At 46.6% G+C, this 17,990-nt stretch overlaps 1 protein-coding gene across 1 annotated transcript in view; it reads left to right on the top strand.

Moving 5' to 3' along the window:
• LOC144818167 (baculoviral IAP repeat-containing protein 1-like) overlaps positions 1–17,990 on the top strand; it is a 1,283,508-nt gene that overhangs the window by 568,737 nt on the left and 696,781 nt on the right. The window lies entirely within an intron of this gene.

Below are 17,990 nucleotides of genomic sequence, written 5' to 3'. Positions count from 1 at the left end.
AACAAAATCACATGGTGGGTCTCCTACACAGGAATCTACTGAAAAATGTTACAAACTACGTAACCCACCTGATAGGTATCAGGATACTGATACACGTTCCCTTATTCCTTTCAGGATTTATCCGATAAATGTTCGGAGAAAGGTGGATGATCAGATCACAGATCAAAGGAGCATGTGAAACCAAGTAAGGATTCTCAACGCTCATCTGATAACATAATTAAACATGAAGACAAGCCTAAAATATAAAAACCTTAATTTAAGAAGAAGGTAGCCAGACTAAAGATCAGGCATGGTTGGATTTTGAAGACTAAACGAGGAATGGACATTGACAATGCTGGACAACGCTGCAGAAGTCACAATAGTCACCAGAACCTGATGGATTGTCTGGTGGCAGTAGTGCTGAGTGAGTATATAACGGTGGAAACACCAGACACCAGGGTAAGTGTTCCACATCATTTATACGAAGTCAAACTACAATTGGAGGGGTACATTCCAAGGTTCATTAATGTCCTCTTTTAGGAGGAGCTCACTCAAAGGTGCTATATTCTTATGGCAGAAAAAGACTGGTCTACCCTGTAAGGTTCTTAGAAAAAACTGCCCACTAGATTTGGTAATTGATTGTTCAAAAGGGGAAAAGGTAATGTTACCGCTTTTTCCGTCCCTGTTTCAGTATCAATTAAACACACACATGCCAAGGAGTGGACTCTAGCGCTAGCTCGTGTGTTATACCATAACCATGTGGAGTGGGATGACAGTTCACCTTATCTTGAAATTCAACTGAGGACAACCCCACAACCTCAAAAATAATAGCCATTCATAAATTAGGCAACACAACCAGTTAGGGAAATCCTAGAACCCCAGATCAATCATATTGTCTAGTATTAGATTACAGACACCTGAACACAGCTACTTGCACAATCCCAGTACAAAATGCACCCAGTGCCGCACTCAGGAATAACATAGTGTGGAAGCAATGCAAAACCACACTAGATATCTCAAATTGATTTTTCTGTCAAAATACAGCACCTGGAATCAGATATTTGACTGACTTTATGGTGCTAGGTTCTTAGGAATTATTCTGCTGTTTGCCCCAGAGGTATGAATATAGCCCTGGGTTGTTTTCGGACAGAAACACAGAATTACTTTGGATGACATATACTTTAACGGACACTGACCTGATGGAACACTTGACCAGAGTAGACTTCATAATCTTGGGGTTTGCTCGTATGGGCTATAGATTCAATTTTAAAAAATCCAAAATTGCCCACCTCAGTGTCCTATTTTGGGACTATAATGAGTATCTTCATTATTGGGCTCAGAATGGAATCAGAGGTTCGAAAGGCTGCATATGAAGCATAAGTTGCTTTGGGAACAGGTGGCGAAGCAGAAAGAATGCTTTCCACAGGCTCATATCATATATACATTGAGTAATCAGCATGTTGGCGTTCACGTTGCAGGGAATCCAATGTCTGAAAATGCTGCACAGTCGACAGTTCACACCACCACAGTGGCTGCAATCACTCATTCGAGTACGAGAATGAACAGTGACATCATGGTGGTCATCAATTCTGTGTGCAATGACATGCACCTGCCGAAAGGCTTTCCACTCAAGTACTCCTACAAGTTAGATGCACAAAACACACTATATGCTCACATTTCAGGAGTGGAAGGCAGAGTAATACTGAACAGTGATCGCAGAAAGGTATTAATACTGGCTGCACATGAAAGTCTGGCTTCTGCACACGCTGGGGTAGCTGCAACAATTTAATTATTCCAGCAACGCTATTGGTGGCCGGGTCTTTATAAATAGCCCAAGGACTTTGTCCTGAGATGCGACATGTCAGCAGATAAAGGGTTCCACCCCAGGCACCTCTTGTGATTTCAATCCAGCTCTTTGCTTGTGTTTATTTAGACCATTGCGGCCCCCTATCATCTGACGGGGCTTGCGAGTATATTTTGTTGGCAGTGGATTCCTGCTTTTGATTCCTGTTAGTATTGCCACATCGATCATCTGACGCCCAAACTGTTATAAAGGATCTGCAAGTCTTTATCAGGACATACTTGGTTGGCACATTACATTCTGATCAGGGTCTGGCATTTAGCTCTCTGTCTTACGAAAAGGCCTTGGAAAGTTTAGGTGTGACCCAGCATTTCTCATCTTCAAAACCATCCAGAGGGAAATGTGGTTGTGGAGAGTAAAAAACTGGAATTAAAGCAGTTTTTAACAGCAAGGTTATTAGGCACTGGACGTAGTTGTGTCCATCACCTATATAAGGTCCACAGGGAGTTAAACAGTATGTCAAGAAAGTCTCTTTATGAGATCCTGTTTGGGGTTAAGATGTGGGTCCCAGACCTCAATAAAGACAGTGCCGTGGCGGCAGAATCTCTGTTTGACACCAATGAATGTTTGGCTGCTTTACAGCAATTGAATGATTTCCGGGACGAACAAAGCAACATCCAAGTAAAACGCACTGTCACCGGAGACCTGAATGTTGTTCCGGCTAGATCCCAACGATCCGGAATCTGGCCAGAGAAAAGATTGTGGACTTGAAAGAGTTTGAGCTATATTACAGAGTGCCGGTTCCTGTCCTAGCTGTTGAAGGTATATTAACCGTACTTCTCCCTCCCCTTGCCGGACGCCAAGACAAAAGATTTGTCTCTATTGAGCTGATCAATCCACACTAAGTGGTTGATTCTCAACAATAAGCCATGTGGACTCTTGGGTAGCTACCAATCTCCTCTCACTGCCATACAGGAGGTTCAGATGGAAGCTTTCATTCCAAATTAAGCCTGCTCTCTTCAACAAGAGACATCTATGAACAACAATGATGTATGCCTTCTACCTGTTTCAAAAACGACCACAACTGTGCAGTCAACAAGTACAGAAATATAGATTTATATTTGGAATCCTGAAAAGAATATGGTCTACTTCAATGTTCCACAGATGGAATCTGCATCAAGCTCAGCACAACCTGCTGAGCTGCCAAAGATAACCCAGACAGCATCTAATTAATTCATCAACTTTGATGACTACTCCTCTGATTCTTCAGAGATGCCTCCACCCCCACCGCCCCTCCCATTTGAGCTGAAGGTGTCTGTCTTTCACCTTTGGCTGAAAAGAACATACTTTCAGCCTTTGAGGCCACTTTTTGTGACGTTCCGTGGCACAGGAGCCTGCTCCACATTTACGAGGCAGCACTAAGCCACTTTTTTGCCTTAATGCTACCTTGTAAATATTGTTTCCTTTAACACAGCTTTCTGCATTAAAGGGGTGTGCAATGGGTGTTGCTGGGGGCGTTTCCAGCATAATTTGTTTCCACAGTAGTGATCTTTGAGTCTCCCCTTCGATGGTCTGCCGCGCCGGGATGCCCCCGGGTAAGCTGAGCGCGTTATAAGTTTCATATTATTATAATCCATGAATTTTTCACACTGTCTCATATTTACAAGAAATCATAACTCTGAGGCGTAAGTGAGGCACAACGAGGAGAAATATCTTCATTTCTCCTTGTTATTCCTTTTTCTATGTGTGCTGCATTCTGCAACACACATAGAAAGAGGAAAACGCCTCTTGTGGTTGTTTTTGTGCAGGAAGGTTTACCTTCCTGCACAAACATTTTCATCCCTGCAACGCAGGCACCCTTGCACATTGGTGCAAAGGTGCCTGCTTTGGCGCACGGCAGCCCATTGTGCACCATTGCAGGGGAAAAGGACAGCGATTTGCCATATCTGATAGATACTGCACATTCCTGCCCTTTGCTTTTGCCTTAGGGCAGCGCAGCAGGATGGCCTGTGGCGCTGGCCTAAGGCAAAACCTCATAAATGAGGCGCTTTGTTTCTCCATGGCTACACCTTTGGATTACAATTGCAATACTTTTGCTGTTTTTCTGGATTTGTTTTGTGACTTTGTTCTTTCCACTCCTAAATTGACACTTTGTCCCTAAACGTTCTGCAGTGCACATGGTTAACTTTGCTCTGAAACCACACACATCCTCACACCATGAACAGAGAAACTTGTCCCTGGTCAACATTTCAGCTGTTCCAGTTCCAGATGAGATTGTATGGGACAAGGTATCATTTGATGTGTATGGTCCTGTTGAACTGTTACAAATTCCGCATGTGTTTAATATTTTCTTAAATGACAGTATCTTCCCTAGTACTATTTCTGATGATTTGGACATTAATACAGTGTATCATATGTTCGAAGAGCTTAGAACATTTAACTGTATTTTCTTCTGATGAGGTATATGATTGTACAGCCAATTTCGATGAGATAGTCTGTTTTCAACATTACGGTCATCATTTTTTATGCAAGGCTAGTACACCTTGTGAAGTTTTTAACTTTACACAATGGGAACATTGCCCTACACCACCAAGTACCAAGCATTTGCATCAAAGTTTGACTGTTTTTCTGGTAACGACACATCTGACCCAGCCTTGTTTTATTATAGGCTTGCACTAACACTTGCAAAGAAAAATATGTTGAAAGGCACTACGCTGATTTATTCTGCTTCTTTCCTTTCTCAGATCTCTGTACAAGGTTTTGACTTTTAGTGGGATATGGTAAATGTGAAATCTATCTAGGGACTAAAGCATGGCAGGTCCAGGGAACTGAGGCCTTATTTAAGGCCTGTTTAATGCCACAGCAGATGATTTTCCTGAACAAAACTGTGCAGCCAACAACATGTCTTGGCACGGCCAAGATGAAGGATTTGAAAACACCATGGATTCTCACTCTTACACAATTTGACAATTGCAGCAGTTAACACCATATGATGATAACACTGTTTACACTGTGATGCGTAAGTTCAGACATAACTCACAACATTCCAATTGGAAAGGATGGTTAGTATGGCCACTAGACACTGAAAAATGTCAGAATAGATTCCTAGATAACAGCAAGGGATTCACAGGCAATAGGCCTGACACGCAGTATGTGCAGATTGAACATTCAGGGCTGTTAACTTACAGTGTTCGGAAGTTGTGCCTTGATTGGCTAAAAACTCAACAGTGTCCCAGGTAAAACAGTTGGGACTCGCAGTTGAAGGACAAGACATTGACGCCTCTCAGTCTTGCATGTCCACTAGAGAGTACCTGTTACCCATTTGGACCACAGTGCATTTCCAGGACCCAGTTCAGTGCAACAGGAGACAGCGTCATACAAGACCAAGTGGGACATCATTCAGCACCTCCATAAAATGACAAAGGAGCTCTTGCTGGCCACATATACCTTTAGATACTTGTAAGGACATGACTGTCAGCTTTAGGGTAATGGGCCTCTCCTCTCTAATGGGACCCTTATTCTTCCCTAGGTCTAGCACTGCTCAGGGCTATTGCTTTCACATTCTGCAGGCTGCACAAAACATAACACATTCTTCCACTGGAGGACACATGGCCCACATGCCTCAAATGTGGATACCTGGGGGGCCTTACACCATGGGAGCGGTCCATTTTTTCTAACACTAGAGTAAGTGAGGAGCTGCCTGCTCCTAAGCTTCTGCCTGTCCCATTTGCCCCTCCCTTCCTACGCACCTACGGAGTGCGGGTCCGAGCCTGTATGCTGGTAACTAGATGACTATACCTGGGGCGGACTAAATTGCTCTCTCAATGTGCAGGCCCCAACTCACCTAACAAGCACAGGCAAGAATGGGGCTATATACTACAACACAACCCGTACATTCTTCTCCTTCAGGAGACTCCTCTTTGAATGGCTGGCAGTCACCGGATGGCGTACCCAGAGTACCAATTGCCATACTGGGCGTACGCTTCTACCAAGACATTGGACGAGGCACTCACACTCCTTAATATCTATGCCCCCAACTAAACACAGAACCCATATCAGAGACATGTAGTATGCAAGCAACTGGCAGGGTGAAGGGCAACATCATCGTTGGGTGCGATTTCAATTTAGTGTAGGGCGCAGACTTAGACTGTAGCTCAACCACATATCAGGGTACGGGGGCAATGCCCACGTAATTTAAAAGGACATCATGGAGCTGGGATTGGTGGATGCTTGGCACTATAAATAGTGTGATAGTAGAGACTACTCATTCTACTCACATGTCCATGCATTCTACTCACATCTTTTTAATGCATTCCCAATTACACAATCTTGAAACACCAGCTATCGCGGACATCTCAATCTCCGATCATGCCCATGTACAGCTGCCTGCTCCACTACTATTTCCCCTCAAGGCGGCCCACCTCGATGGTGCATACCCCAGCAGCTGCTTTATGATCCGGTTAATGTGGCAGAGATACGCAATGGAATTGTCCACTACTTTGCATTGAACGCTCTACCCAATATCTCATTGCGCATACTTTTGAATGGATTGAAGGCTGCCATCAGGGGGATAATATCCACAATAGCCATTGGCAGAGGGGTGGAGACTAACCTGGCCACTGAGATTAAGGCTTTGGAACAGCCACACCACTATGGTCTCATTCGACACAGCAAGGTGCAATACGCTATGCTGCGTAGGCAAATGAGGGCTTATTTCTGCAATAGAGCTGAACGATCCCGCTTAGCCCTTAAGCAGACCTATTACGACGGGGAGAACAAGGTGTTCTTGATGAAAGCTAGACTGCTCCATCAGGTGCAGACTAAAGACCACATCACTAAACTCTGGATGGAAGCTAGAGCCTGAGCGTTCTCTGAGTGTGACAAGGAACAGGAATTCCACAACTATTACCAGTCTCTATACATGAACAAGGAGATATCTCCAGCCCTGATAGAGGAATACTAGAGTATCTGTGATTGGGAGCCCATCCACCCCTGAAGCGGAACTTCATGAGGACCCTATCGCCCATGCAGAGCTCCACAGCACAATTCATACCCTTCCCCTTGTCAAATCTTCAGGTTCTGACGGTCTACCGGTCTGCTTCTACTGGTTAATTTTAGCCAGAACTGCAAGACCATTTGCTTCAGCTGTTTCACTCCTTCACGGAGCCAATGCCCTTCCTATCGGCCAATAGTGTTCCTTAACATGGATGCAAAGATATGCACCAAAATCTTGTTGACTAGGATACAGCGCTACCTGCTGGGTCTTATTCACCCAGATCAGGTGGGCTTTATACTTGATCGTCAGGGGGCCAACTACATGCCCTGGATTACACGGTTGATTGAGAAATTACACTGCCACATATCCTGTCCTGCCTCCTCTCGCTTGACATGGAGAAGTCCTTTGATCCGGTGAACTGGTCCTTCCTTAGGGCGGCCTGGGGCAAGATAGGCTTAGGACCGAGAAGAACTACTAAGATTATGGCCTCCTATGTCGCTCCAAGAGCTACCATCCAAGTCAACGGGCACCACATGGCCCCCATTAACATTCCCTGGGGCACATGTCAAGGCTGCTCATTGTTGGCCCTTTTTCCCTTTTGGTAGAGCCCTTAGCCATGATTATTCACCACATGGATGATTTAGTGGGCATCCCATCTGGGGGTTGGGCTCATAAGATCTGCCTACTTGCGGATGACCTTTTCTCTCTATCTCACAGACTGCAACCTCTCTGCCAGCAATTAGTTGTGTCTAGCCAAAATCTGAAGCAGTATTAATATGTCCAAGTGCTTTGCACTTAATGTGAAATATTTAGGGCCTGATTATGATGTCGGTCGAAAACTAAACCCCACGACTCCTTGGCGGATTCGGTACCGACCGACTTGCGGTCGGCGGTTCCACCCAACCGATTATGATGCTTCCGAACACCGTTCAGGTGGACTCCCATTGACTTCACTGTGAGCCTGTGTTCCGACCTACAACACTGGCTCGTATAGGGAAAATCGGTGTCTGCTGAAAACATTGCACCCTGTTGTGGGCACACCATGGTGCCTGACACACAGTGCAGTCTTTTGTATTGTGGCAGGTGTTGCTGCTTGCAGCACAGGCTGCATAACAAAAAGGGGACAATTGACATATCCCTGCACTATGTGGCAGGCACCATGCGGTGCCTGCTACATGGTGCAGGGACATGTATTAAGACACAAGACATAAGGCACGGGCCACCACGACACGGAGACACTTTTTTATTACTCCCTACTCCTTCTGGTGTATAAAAGTATTGCTTAGGGGTCTGGAGTAGGTGAGTCTGTTACCCTCACCCATCCTCTTTTGTGTAAATTATTGGTCAGAGCGGCGGCTCAGCCGCAGGGGAATACGGGACCGTTGTGTATTTTTGTATAGAGTAGATACAGAGAGGTGCCCCACTTTAAAGTACATGCACGAACTACAGGTCACTACCTAGAGCCCCAATGACGCAGGATCAGGGACTATCCTTTGGGGAGGATATGATAGCAGAGATCCTAGTAGGACCATCGCTGCTGGGTGATACTGCTTTGAACCAGGTCCTCACACAAGGAGAAGGCTGGGACACTCTTTTAGAACTGAAGAGAACCCATGTGAAGACCATACTTCACTGGGCAATCCTGATGGAATACCTGAGGGGGAACGCAGCTCCACGGGGCCTCGTTTGTACGTGATTGGGCACTCGTTGCGTGGAAATGCACCAGGGATTGACTGGTCCTAATCATAAGTACAGCTAAAAGACTAGTCAATACTCTGCTGATACAGATCCAGGCAAGTGAGCAAGGTCTGAAAACAGAGGTAATAATGGCCACTTTCAAACATAAACTAGAGGAGGTCAACACAGAACTGGGAGAGTACAGGGACTACTTAATGCAGTCAAAAATATATAAACTGCAAAAACCTTTAAAAATTCTCAAGAAAAAGTCTACCCCTACACCAACGAGGAATACGTCCAACAGAAACTCGCAGAAATGAAGGAAGGAACCCAACAGGGCAAGAAATATCAGGACATCCTCAGCAGTAGTAGCGAGGGCAGCGATTATGAATACCCACAACATAGGAGAGGGAGGGGCAGAGGTAAACGAAAGGGTACGAGGACCCTTTTTTCCTGCACCGTTTCAAGGTTACCCTAACCAGGGCTAAAACTGGCAAGGAATGGGTTATCCCTCGTATCCAGGCTTCCGGAACCCTAATATCCAACCACCTCAATTCCAAAAGCCCCAGGTTCCTTTTTTAGGGAGGGGCAAAGGCCAACAGAAGGGCCAGCAGAGAGTAACCTGGGAGGAACAGGATCAGGAACTGAACCAACTAGTGACCAGGAGCATGGCTCAGAGCATTCTACTGGGAACGAGCAGGGACAATCACTAGTGGTAAACCTCTCCTCGGCGACCCTGACGGTTCCACAGGAAAACGTCCTCAATAAAGGCCTAGGTTTCATTCCAACTAACTAGTTGGATAATTTCCTTTTGCGTCAGGAGTTGGCCACTTTCTTCAAAAGTGTGAGATTAAAGATCTTGTTTGAGGATGCCGAAGTAAGAATACTGCTACAGGGGATACATCCCTATGCCCTAAATCTTCGTTTACACCCCAGATTGCTACGCTACCACAGGAGGTAGGCACATTTGAGCAAGTGGTCATCCATGACTTGGAAAATCTATGGAGACAGGACACACCCTTGTTTGCCACATTGAGAAGGAAGCATTGAAGGAACTGAAGAAGAATCCCTCCATCATCATTAAGACAAAGGACAAAGGAGAAGATATAGTTATTTTAGACAAAATAACTCACACCAACGAATGTCATCACCTCCTTTCGGATGAAAGGAACTACAAGGTTCTAACTAGGAAACCCACGGCGGAGATAACCAAGGGCATCACAATACTTGTGGAAGAGGGATTGGCCAATAATTGCATTTCGAAACATGAGGTGGACTACCTCATTAGAGACTAACCGAAGATGCCGTATTTCTAGACATTGCCTAAAATCCATAAACCCACCAGACCCCCACCAGGCAGACCCATCGTGTCGGGCATCGGATCGATCCTCAAACCATTGTTACAATTTATTGACTTCTACCCGAAATCATTGGTTCAAAAATTACAGACCTGCCTACGGAACACCCTTGATATCCTCAATATAATCAAAGAGATGGATCTGGGGCATACAGTATTTTGCCTTTTGATTGATCCAGAATGTATGTGTTTCATTATGTACAATAATTCAGTTTGACACTAAATGGCAATACATTTGGTTTAAATAAATAAATAAATAATCAAGGAGATGGGTGGGGGAGCGTGGCCTGAAGCCGATGTGAAAGGACGCTGGCGGCAGAGCTCCGTCCGCCGCTAATCCCCGTAATCAATAATCCTGAGTCCCGGCAGCAGACTTGATCAGCGTTCTGCGCACCGGAGCGCCCGGAGACCCAGTGGGGGTGAGGAGTGTGTTCGGTACAGCTTCCAAAAGCAGCAGAAGCAGCGATTACCCGGAGAGGCCTGGGAGAGCTTCCTCGGCACCAAGATGGTGCCTCCAGTCATTAAGCCAGCAGTGAGAACGTCGCTTTATAGAAGATGAACCTATTGCCTCCAAAGGACGCGACCCGCTGCAGGAGCTCGGACAACGCCCTGTGAGTGCAGGGCTTCGAGCGGTGAGCTTAAGACCTCTTGCTGGCGGACCATGAGCCCCGGTGCAGGTTGGAGTTGGCGCCCTGTTCTGAGCAGCAAAATTGCGGCTGCACCGCGGTGAATCCAGTGGCGGGGAGCAGGGTTGCGCATACCACCTCCTAACGCAGGGGGATTTGTTGGCAGGGGCATCCCATCTGCGAGGAACTAGCTTCGGTGACAACCAAAAGCAATTTGCCTGGTTCTGCCCCAGGCACTGACCCGCCGGAGCGGAATGGTGGAGAAGAGGAAGGGCCAAGATGGCACCCACCCAGGCTGCACTGCGCATCAAATTTGGCGGTTACAGGTGAGCCTGGAAGAAACCCGGAGTGGGGAGCTCTACCACCCAGAGTGCGAGAGTGCGATTCTACGGTACCGTGGTAGCGCTGTCACCTGGAAGCCCCTACAATAGAGGAGTATGCAAGTAAGCGGGCCCGCTCTGTTGAATACGCATAGGAACCAGCAAAGACCAAGGGGTTGGTAGCAACTGAAACCGGGGCCCCCCAACGGAAATTTAATTGGACACTGTTGAGGCGCATCCTTGGCATTGATTCGTGCAAGTGACATGAATACAGGAATAGACTGAACGGCCGGGAGAGGGGTGCACAGCGAAACCGCCTGCCTACAAACAACAGGCAGCGTCATCGGAACGCCAGAGCACCCCAAAAATGCTGGGTGCCACCACGGGTCGAATGCACGAGCCACACAAGGCAACTGACGAACCGCAGTGACATGAGGTGAATCAAATAACCCGCTGATCATTGTATGGTAACCCAGAGCCCAGAAACTACGCTTGACCAGGTGGTGGGTGAAACGGTCTCACCAGGGATCAATATATAAGCACATAAAGGAGTGAGCCCCAAGGGTACCCAAAGCCAAAGGCACACAGTCCAGCAGAGTGCAGAACGGTAACAACGCAATCGATCCCTCAAGGTGCTTCAAAGGAGTTACATGCTCTGAGAGGGAGCATTCTGATCAGACGTGTTCTGAGGGCTCCTGGCTGCTAGAAACCAACCACGCCATGAGAGTGGCCGTATGCACCTAGGGAGCAGGGAAGCCACCAAGTAGTACGAGCAGTTATCTGGGTAATTAGTGCCCCACCGGCATTGGAGCCAAGACTAAGGGTTCTGAGACCCTACTTAAACTGAAGTTGTCTTTCCAAGGCCACTAGAGGTATGCACGGTGTGGAGAAGCTCAAGCATACATATAGGCAAGAGGGAATGCAGAGATAGGACCAGTCTTGCAACCGTTGGAAGTGCAACAGCGATAATCAACCACCGAAAAGACACATGGGCGTCCACCGTTACACGTAGCACGGTCTGAAACAGAGGGTGGAGGCCGAGGTGATGGGGAGAACACAAAGGAGAAGAGGGTACGCAGCCCTCAATGAGGAAGCGCCCAGACAGACGAGGACAAAGAAGTGCTGAAAACGGGAGGCAGGGCGATCCTCAGAAAACCAACGCTAACCAACGTAATGCAGGCGATCACAGCCTCCACAGAGGCACTAGAGGAGAAAATGGGGGCATTGGCACAGACTTAACCCAGTTAAAAGACGACCACCGAAAACTCAAGGATCGTGTACTCGCATCGGAGAAGGAACTGGGAGGCCTTCCAGAGGAGATGACAACAATGCGGAAAGCACTGACGGAACTAGAAATCAAAGTCAAAGTCCTGGAAATACGGGCTGAGGATAGTGAAGGTTGGCCCCGCAGGAATAATATCCACGCCATTGGAGTGCCAGAAAAGGCGGAGGGTACAATTATGGTGATCTTCATGGAGGAATGGCTCAGTGCAGAAGTGGCCCCGGAGGGTCTGTCACCTTTCTACGCATTAGAAAGAGCACACAGAGTTCCGGCATACCGCCTAAACCGGGGGCCCCTCCCCGGCCGATAGTAGCGCGACTGCTGCATTTCAGAGACAGAGACCATATATTGCAGAAAGTCTGCCAGAAACGGACGCTGCAAATTGACAACAACACAATAATGATTTTTCCCAGCTTCACAAAGGAGGTACAGTGTAATTGGGCTTCCTGTTCAGCTGTCAAAAATAAACTACGTCAGTTAAAGCTGCCTCATATCATGTTGTTTCCGGCCAGGCTCAGGGTGGCTGATGCTGTGAGGCCCCGATTCTTCTCCACTCCTCAAGAGTCCTGGGAATGGCTTGACCCACGAAGGGCACCAATGCGCCGCAACTCCTCCTCGGCTTCCTTGCAACAGAGTCCGGGAAGCAGCGAAGAAGGAACCAGAGCTCCCTCTCCTAGGGAACTTAGCTTGGAACGGTGCAGGGTACTACAGGAGGTAGCGAAACATAGCCAGCAGGGCTCCTACTTCAAGCAAAAACAGCGTGGGAACAGTTCACCAGCTCCCAGTGAAAACAAGCTCTCTGAAACGGAGATGCCAGACGGCAGACATTATAGTCTGATGAAGCAGACTGGCTTTGCTGCACTGTAAACATGGGAGGACAGTCCCAATCTCGACCTGAGAATGCGAATGCAGAAAATTGTTGCTGAGATCGGATTGACGAGAGTCCTCAGATGCCTGAGCTGGGGCGATGTAACTGTGTCAGGTACGGAAGGGGGGCGGCGGATCCAGAACTGACGGCTGATTACCCCTGCAACCACTAGTTAACTTTGAGCAGTTACGTAAAGTTTGGATGGGAACTAGTTCACCAGTGACTGTCCTGGGGATGGGGAGTTGGGGTTGTTTTGCTAGTTGGGATATTTGAAGGGGATCCAGATGTGTCACAGGGGTAATTTTTACGAACTTTACGTGCAACTTTCTGCAATGGGACCCCCATTAGGTTTGACCTGTCTCTCGTGGAATGTGAGAGGTGTGCACTCTATGGTCAGGCGCCACAAAATACACTCCTTTCTGATTCGCAGGGTCATTCAAATCGCATTCCTCCAAGAAACTCACCTCCTGGCACAAGAGGGGAAGGCGTTGCAGCGTACCTGGAGGGGTCAGGTTTACTACACTGCATACTCTGCCTTTGCAAGAGGGGTACTGATATGGATAAGGACTGGGTTCCCATTCCAATGCACAACACAGGTGATTGACCCAGAGGGTAGATTTGTGGTAGTGACGGGGAAACTAGACGGGAGAGACCTTACCCCGCACAATATACATGTGCCTAAGGCGGACCAGCCGGCCTTTTTCCCCTATTGTCACGCAGGTTGGCGACCACCCTCACCAGGTCACTATTATTCGTTTTAATTTCAATTGCACCACTGATGTCACCATAGACCGCTCCCACCCTCCCCTCCCTAATGACCTGCACACAAGCTGGCAGAATCACGCCGTAACTGGCAACAAAAATGGGGATTAATAGATACATGGAGTGCGCAGCACCCTTTAGCCCGAGATTACTCCTTCTTCTCAGCCCTTCATGAGATACATGTCCGTCTAGATGCCATCCTGTGCTCACCTGATGACCATGAGGGGATTAGCAACAGCGAATACCTCACTAGGACGATCTCCAACCACAATCCTGTTCTGGCTCAGTTGCAATGGTCGCCTGCACGTCCCAAGATCCCCACCTGGCGTTTATAGCTGGAGTCTTTGGATGACCAGGTTTTGTGCACCACTATTGGAACAGCTATCACAGACTATTTCCAGGCCAACGAGGGAACAACCACGTCCACGAATGTGGAATGGGACGCCTGTAAAACAGTGCTTTAAAGGGAGGTGCATATCTGAGTTAGCAGGGGTTAGGAAGGCTCTCCTCCAGGACATTCAGCGAGACGATGAGCGTTTGTGTGCCCTTGAGAAGGAAAAACCTGAGAACCCGGACAGGCACCAAGAGTTGCTAGAGGTTAGGGAGGCAGTGACCGCTCACGTGTAACGCCTGTGCTGCTTCGACTACAAGATCTACATCACATGGGCACATTCCGAAAGGGATAAGTTGGGAGCCCTCCTCGCTTGGTTAGTGAATCCGGCTAGGCAAGGATCAGTTATACTGGAACTTAGAGAACAGATGGGTCTGGCTAGATATGACCAACAGGGGATGAATGATCTATTCTTGGACTATTACACTGAGCTCTACTGAAGCCGGTTAGCCCCCTCAGAAGTTGAACTGCAGGAGTTCACATAGGAAGTTAACCTACCTGCACTGGATGAAGATGCAGCAACTTTGTTGGGTCGGGAGATCGAGGTACGGGAGGTGCGTGGTGCCATCAAAAGTATGGCCTGTAACAAAACCCCAGGCACGGATGGCCTTCCAATAGAATTTTACCCCGCCTACATTGACCTCCTTGCTCCCAAGTCACACAATTATATAATGATGCCAGTAGGCTTGGCAATCTACCAGACTCCACTAGAGAGGCGATCATTATTCCTCTACTGAAGCCGGGAAAGCAGGCATGGGATAGAATGGTATAGATATTGCCCTTTATCCATGCTCAATCTTAAGTATAAAATACTAAGCAGGATCCTGGCCACCCGATTGCTTCCCCACATGCCCAACCTCATACATGCTGATCAATCCGGGTTCATCCCCACTAGAAACACAGCACTTAATATTTTGACGACTTTTGCATACACTGGAGGCAGATTCCTACAACGCTGACACTGCTGCGATCTTTGCAGTAGACATTGAGAAAGAATTTGACATCTTGGAGTGGATGTACCTGTTCTATGTGATGCGAGAAATGGGTCTGGGTCCCGACTTCGTGAAGTGGACAGCCCTCTTGTATGCTGACTCCACTGCCAGGGTCAAAACAGGGGGAGTGTTCTCGGAGGCGTGCAGAGTGGGCAGGGGTACACAGCAGGGGTGTCCCCTCTCCCCTTTGTTGTTTGCGCTGGTGATGGAACCTTTGCAGTGCATGCTAGATCGGGGCAGGCGTATCGAGGCCTTGACATACACGGACAGGTTCATCATATTGCACTCTATGCAGATGATCTTTTACTTTTCCTGGCTGATTCAGAGGAGGCATTACTGGGGGCAAAAACTTTGCTCCATGCTCTCAGCAGAGCGGCAGGGTCAAAAGTAAACTGATCAATATCATGCCTTTTCCCAGCGCGCTTTTGGGAAGAGATGCCAGCATTACTGACAGCTCTCATTGATAGGGACCTAGATCTTACATTGGTTCCCCCATACCTCAAAGAACGAAATCACTAGTAAATTTATAGATTTGGGATTCCTACTCGCCAAGAGGAGCATCACCACGCATTGGAAAGCGAAACAGGGCCCTAGCATTGCTAAGTGGTAAGCAGACTTCTTGAAATGGGCTGAGTGTGAGGGAGTGATTAGGTTACAAATTGCTAATAGAATGGGGAGTGAGAAGGCATTGGAGAGGAAGAGAGCCTGGGAAAAGCTTTTTGTGGCTCTCAAATCCCCTGAAGATGATGCGGTTGATGCAAATGCGGACGACCCTGTAGAAGCAATAGTTTAAGAAAAGGGAAGAGAGAAGACCCCACGTGTTCCAAGGAACAGGGTACTGCAGACAATCAAAGTCAAAAGGCTATCCCTGGACTGGTTCAAGGACAATAACACTCACTGGACTCTATTCTAGTCACATCCCATTCAAAGTTTCTTGTCAGGGCTATTTCCGCCATATTCGAGATGAAAGCTTGTGGGGTGTGGTACCTCCACTCCTCCTCAAAAAGGATCTCTTCAAGTACCTGTAGAGGTTTCCTCTGTGGAATGTTGGTGTAGAGGGCCTCGATATCTAGGCCTAGTAGAATTTCGCTCTCTGGGTCGAAATCCATCTCCTTGATTTTTTTTTTATAACCAGTTTTATTGGTTATCAGTGAATCAAAATGGAAAACAAAGAGAAAATCAAAAGACAATAAGGGGTTTGATTACTTACCCCAGTTGTTTAGCAGATACACACATCTGTTCAGACTATTAAGGCACGTCAGCGGTTTTACAGGCTACTCATCTCTCCTTCTCTGGCCTGAATCGTGAGTGAATGCATTGCTAAAGTCATTATCCATCCATTGAAAGTTCCAACCCCAACTATCCCCCCAACACCCTCGCTCACCACTCTCCCTGGCGTGCCACTTAAGTGCTGTCTGCAAAAGATCAGAAGAACTAATGTCGCAGTGGGTCAGAGAGAGCTGCATGAGATCAGGCATATCTCCCAAGCGCCACTCTTAATCATGGGGAGACAAGTCAAGGTGGGTTCAGACCTGATTATGTGTTAAACTAAAGCTTCCAAAGTCAAAAGGCTATCCCTGGACTGGTTCAAGGACAATAACACTCACTGGACTCTATTCTAGTCACATCCCATTCACTCAGGGCATCTCATTAGTGTATTCCTTGAATTATTGGTCAACTAAAATGTAACGTTCACAGTCTTTTATTAAAAATTCAAACAAGGTTCTCCTTCCAGTGTGAGACACAAGAGTTATATTAAAATTTCAGAGAAAGTGTTTCTCTGAAAACAAGTCGTATTGAGACATCTCATACAGTACAATAAAATATAATAAAACAATCAATAATGCATCAAGTTAATACAACAGGTATCTATATGAAAAGGAAAACACAAGTACTATAACCTAATTGTCAAGTGTAATCATACCATACATATTCAAATAAAAAAGAAAGACAAAAGAAAACCCCTTTCTTCAATGAAACAGACAATATTGATACAAATGAATCGGATCCAATAGTCTTAACATCAATCACATGTAGCTTCCAGTGTCCAAGATTGCAGTATAGCTGGAGCCGCTTAGACTTTATTTGGATTCTATAATATATGGTGCGTCGACGCGTTTCGGTGTTTGAGGCCGTGGATATGGTCACACCTTCTTCAGGACAATTTTATTTCAGTATGGGGTCATCATGTTCTTGTAACTGGTATCCTTCTTTATGATTGGCGTAGGATGTTCAGGGTGCTTCATGCAAATATGGGCAGACCTTCTTAAATGCAATGCATGATTTTTTTTAAGGTAAAAAATCGCAATTTGGAAGTGGTAAATTAACATGAAGTTAAACTTCATGCTAATGTACGAAAACTTTCAAAAATGCACAAAAGTGCATTTTTGAAAGTTTCATTTTAAACACACACATGCCCTTTGGGCATGTGTGTGTGAAAAATGTACTTAAAGTTTAATTTTAGGGGTGCAGGGGGGGTCCTTTGGACCCCCCTTGCACCCTTGAAAATGCATTCTCATTTTGCGATTCCTTAATTGCGAATCGCAAAATGAGAATGCCTTCCAATTGATTTCTATGGACCTCTAGGCCCATAGGAATCAATGTAAAGGGATTCCTTATTTGCGATTTGCAAAATTGGGAGTCGCTAATAAGGAAAAATAAGGAATCGCAAAATAAATTGCGATTTTTTTGATGCATTGCCGTTTGCGATTCCTAAATTGCGATTCCTTAATTTTCACAATTAAGGAATCGCAAACGGCAACAATGATGCATGTGGGGGATAGAACCGTGGGTTAAAACACACCGTTTTTAACAACCCCTTTGAGCTTGTGTCTCTTGCTCCCCGTTTCCCATGTAGTATATCAACAGAGTACTGTTGAGGTAATACCTCGGTACCTAAACAAGGAGTTCTGACACCCGAGGTGAGAGAGATGCACAGA

The sequence above is a fragment of the Lissotriton helveticus genome, chromosome 2_1 (genome assembly GCF_964261635.1).
Source record: "Lissotriton helveticus chromosome 2_1, aLisHel1.1, whole genome shotgun sequence".
Lineage (NCBI taxonomy): Eukaryota > Metazoa > Chordata > Amphibia > Caudata > Salamandridae > Lissotriton > Lissotriton helveticus.
Note: the sequence above shows the minus strand (reverse complement) of the source record. Positions and strands in the feature narration are given on the sequence as shown.